Genomic DNA, 5,368 nt, shown 5'->3' with positions numbered 1-5,368 from the left:
CACACACACACACACACACACACACACACACACACACACACACACACGGTTAAGAACCTCTGCCAGAAGCCAAGCATCCCATTTGACGACTGATTAGTATTGACCTCTATCCATCAGCTCTTCTGCCCCAAGCCTGCCCCAACATGGTCATAATAATGGAACAAGTACGATTTGGGCTGTGTTCCTGATGGAGACTACAGTCCATTCCTAACAATGATTGATGTGGGCTTAGGTACCATGGTAACTCATCTACCATAGGTATAAAATGACAGTAACAATGAGGTAGAAAGACTTTGATGTGTAATTGTTGTAATCCATTTTATACTCACTACAGAGAAATCCAAGTTGATGGGTTATATTTCTAGATGTTTAAAATTCCTCTAGAAAAAATGTCTATAGTGAAAATAGAAGATACTATAGGAAGGATTCCCTTCATTGGTACTCCTAGAAAAGTTTTGCTTAAAAAAAATATTACTATTAGCCTACATCAGTTTTTAAAACACAGTTGTGGTCATGGAGGGAAAACTTAAAAGTATTTTTGCCTGTTCCCACTTCACCGTTCACTTTATGAGGGAAGGTAGGGGGAAGACTAATCAGAGACAGTGGTGTAGTGGTTAGGGCATTGAACTTAGAATCAGCAAGATCTGATTCATATCTCACTTCAGTTGCTTACTAGCTGTTTGATCCTGGGCAAGTCATTTAATTGCTCTGTGCCTCAGGTTCCCCATTTATAAAATGAGAGGTGTTGAATTGCTTGGAGTCACAGAACACATAATCTGCATTTTTGTTTTCACCTGACCGGTACTGGGATTGTTGAGTTTGATAAGGTTTTGTGTACCTAGAATTAACCTCGGCGACAGTTAGTCACAGGGCCACAGACCCTGTCAGAACAGGGTTGTCTTATGGAATGCATTATCCTTTGACTTATCTTTTGGTCTCAGGAATCTGGGTCCTTAAAAAGATTAAAAAATAAAGTCCTTTGCAAATCCCTGCCAGCCCTTCTTGGGGGGTTAGGCAGGAATGTTGAGAGGGAAACAAAGCTTATAGAATTCCAACTCTGTATCCTCCATCAGAGAACTTTCATTTATTTATGTATTTCTTTATCAGGTGGGTTGAAATACAAAAATGTCTCATGAGCTTGTGCATAAAAATTATGGGGAAGAGGAACATTTTTGGAGTCAAGAAACAAAAGTTAAGGAAAATAAGAAGAGGTTTTGTCCTAAAAGTTTATAGATAGATAGTTTAGGCAATGATTATCAAATTATCTTCTTGATATGGAAATAAAATAACCCTTAAGATGGAAAAAAAGGAATTCTGTTTGGACATCTTGAGTTTGAGATACCCACAGAATATTCACCACTCCTCAAACTCTCTCACCCTTAACATTCAATCTTTTTGCCAGTTCAAAATTACCAAGTCCTGTAGATGATACCTTCATAACATCTCTCACATACACCTACTCCTCTCCTTTGATACTGCCTCCCCCCTAATTCAGGCTTTTATCACTTCATGCCTAGACCACTGTAATAGCCTGCTTGGTTGGTCCTCATGCCACAAATCTCTCCCCACTCCCCTTCATCCTCAATTCAGCTATTGAAGTGATCTTCCTAATGCACAGGTCTGACCATGCTAACTTTGCCCTCCTGCCCCCCAAACACACACACTCAGTAAACTCTAATGGCTCCCTATGACTTCCAGGATCAAATATAAAGTTATCTACCTGGCATTCAAAGCCCTTAATAACCTGTTCCCCTACCTTTCCAGTCTTCGTGTACCTTGTAACACTCCCACCCTCCTACTTCCACCCAACATACTCTATCCAGTGACACTGGCTGGTTGATGAGGTTCTTCATATGCTCCTGTTTACAGATGGCATTGTGCTGACTGCATTGCTTCAGAATATTTACAGAAAAACTCAGTTTGGTCCATGCCCATTCAAAATGATCAGTGGTAAATAGGTGAAGTATACAGCACACAAGGACTTACATGCAAAAAGTGGTGTAAAACTGGGTCCTGTGTCCACTGACTTTGCTTAAAGGTTTTTTTTTTTTTTTTTTAGTTACAAAGGATTCAACTGGGACCAATGAGGGGAAGGATATTTAGAGGGAAATGACAGGGTTGTAAAAAAAAGAAAAAACAATAAAACTTTTTAAAAAGAAATAGAGTACAACATATTGTCAAGGATAGGTATGAGAAAAAAGGAGGTGTTCAAAGAGAACAATGGGTAACAACTGGATACCTGAGAAGCTGCGTGGTCTCCTGCATGTCATGTAAATGCTTCATGAAGGACTGATGAAAGTGCAAGAGTCATATAGGATGAGAAGAATGGGTTAAAATCTGTGCCTATGAAGGGAGTACCCACTTTGAGGATGACAAGCCCATCAAAGTATCTCCCACTACTCTATTAAATTTACTCTCTACTAAAGCCAGATATTGGCACCTAGGTGGCGCAATGGATAAAGTGACAGGCCTGGAGTCAGGAAGACTCATTTTCCTGTGTTCAAATCTAGGCTCAGACACTTACTAGCTGTGTGACCCTGGGCAAGTCACTTCACCCTGTTTGCCTCAGTTTCCTCACCTGTGAAATGAGCTGGAGAAGGAAATGGCAAACCACTCCAGTATCTATGCCAAGAAAATCCCAAATGGGGTCACAAAGAGTCAGACATGACTGAATAACAACAAAGCCAGACTGATCTAGCCCTCTGCTCACTGAGCACACCTTCTGTTTTCCCTCTCTATCTTCCCAACTATGTTTTCCTTCTACTCTTTCCACAGTACAAATCCTATCCACCTTTCAAAACCCTACTTCTTCCACAAAACCTGTCCTGACAATCCCATCCATCCCACAGTGATCTTAACAATATAAGAATATAATAACATTTTTTCCTACCAATGCTTTATTTCTCTTACAATGTGAGTTCTTTAAATCAGGAACTGTATCTTATGCCTTTTCACATCTGCCACAGTGCTTACTACAGAGATAGGGCAAAGTAAGAAATAAATCAGTAAAAGGAAAGAATAGCAGCATAAAGGACCAAATATAAAAAGGGAAAAACAGAAGAATTCAAGAAGACCAGCAGAAATTAACCACAGAAGTGACTTTGATCGACTTCCTAGCTACATTTAGTTTTAGTAAATTTAATACCTACCTACCATTGTGATCTTTTTATATAATTGATTGGTATCCATAGCCCTAACACAGTGCCTGACACATAGCAGGTGTTTAATACTTGTTGATTGACTGATCGATATCACAAAACGAAGATCACATTGCTGTAGCACCTCACTTTACGAAAGGTTCTTCCTTATTACTGAAGAGAAGTAGCACAAGTAGCAATATCCTCCTTTATATAAATGAGAAAATGAAGGCTCAGAAAAATTAAAACCATCTGCCCATAATCACAAAATAAGTGGCAAAACCATGAAGAGAACCCAGGTCTTCTGACTGAAAGTCCAACATCCTTCCAACTGTTGCCTCTTGCCTCTGCTCTCCAGGTTTCTCTCATTGCCTCTTGTCCCATTATCCAGGAGGAAGAGGGCTACTGCTCAGTTGACTTTTGCTCCAGTTATTTAATTGCTCATTTAGGTGTTGCCTTATCAGACCTTCTTCTTTAAAGAGAAAATGGTGATGATGACGTACAAGGAAAAAAAAATTTTAATTCTCTAAAATATTAAATCACCAAGAATGTATCTTGACCTGTGTGGTACCTGCCCTTTTTGAGTTCTTCTATCCAGGAACAATTTGTTGGGTGTTTTCTTTCTTTCTTTTGTGTGTGTGTGTGTGTGTGTGTGTGTGTGCGCGTGTGTGTGTGTGTGTGTATTGGGTATTTTAAAACAATTTTTTGTTATGCTTAATTTGACAGACACCAATAAAAATGAACATTTCCACGTAAAAAGAACAGGACAAGATATCCAGGATCAATTTGGTCTCAGTTTGTATATTCCTGTTCACATACTAATGCTTCAGGCCACAGTGAAATCAACAGTAACCTTTTCCACAACTCATTGTTCATCTGAAACTGGGTGCTACTGATAAATGCCCTGCTTGTCTGGCCACTAACCAGGTTGAAAAAGAACAAGAGGAAATCCGATCAGCAAGAGAATAAATCTATGCTGTGCAGAGGCTCAACCCGCCTCTAGTGATAAGCAAAATAATAATAATAATAATAATGCCCTTGACATTTCACCCTCTCTCAGGAAACTGTTCTATAACTGGATTTGAAATCTGGTTAAAAGCCAATTTAAACAAATTATCTTTAAAAGGTTCAGAAAGAAAAAGAACTGGTTTTTTTCTTAAATAAATACCGTGAAAGCTGCACAAAAGGTTGTGATTAGTCTTTATTATCATTACCACTAATAGTTCACTACATCAAGGATTTGTGATTCTATCACTGAGGGTATTCCTTCCACCAATACAGATAGCCATCCCTGTATAAATCAGCACATAATCTGAGAGAGTTGCTGTGGCCAAAAAATTCAGTTTCATCTGGGTAATTAATAAGGAATTCCCATTCAAATAGGAGAGACAACATGTAAATAAATAGGTACATACAAGGTACATTTGTGGTTGTTCAGCTGTTTTTCAGTCGTGTCTGACTCTTCGTGAACCCACTTGAGGTTTTCTTGGCAAAGATAATGGAGTAGTTTGCCATTTCTTTCTCCAGCTCATTTTACACATGAGGAACTGAGGCAAACAGGGTTAAGTGACTTACCCAAGGTCACACAGCTAGTAAGTTTCTGAGATCAGATTTGAACTCATGAAGGCAAGTCTTCTTGATACCTAGCCCGGCATTCTATCCACTGCACCACCTAACTGTCCCACACAAGATACATACAGAGTAGATAGAAGTTTACCTTAGTACAGAAAGCTCTAACAATGGGGGCGGGGGGATCAGAAAATGCCTCCTGCAGAATATAGTATTTATCTGAGCCTTAAAGGAAGCCAAAGATGCTAAGCAGCAGAGGTGAGGAGGGAGAGCATTCCAGTCTGGATGTCAGCTATCATAAAGGCACAGAGACATAAACTGGAGTATCATGTGTGAGCAAAAGCAAACAAAGCCAGCATGACTGGGCCACAGAATTTATGGAGAGGAATGTTGTATAAGAAGACCAGAATGATAGGAACCTCCCCTGGGTGATACCATTCTCTCCTGGTATGAGCTGAGATTTTTATCTCACTCCTAGACATTTACACCTGTACATTCTTTAGTATATTCTAATATGTAGAACTTCTCAGATTTCTGTTTGCTGTTTTGTTTGAATAAATGGGTTTACTCACTAGTCACTATTTGTGATGATATTTGTATAACCAGAGTTTTTTGGGAAGGGGCTAAATTGGCAATTGAAAGCTAAGGGCTAAACCTCCTCC

The sequence above is a fragment of the Vombatus ursinus genome, unplaced genomic scaffold, assembly GCF_900497805.2.
Source record: "Vombatus ursinus unplaced genomic scaffold, bare-nosed wombat genome assembly UNPS02010219.1, whole genome shotgun sequence".
Taxonomy (NCBI): domain Eukaryota; kingdom Metazoa; phylum Chordata; class Mammalia; order Diprotodontia; family Vombatidae; genus Vombatus; species Vombatus ursinus.
Note: the sequence above shows the minus strand (reverse complement) of the source record.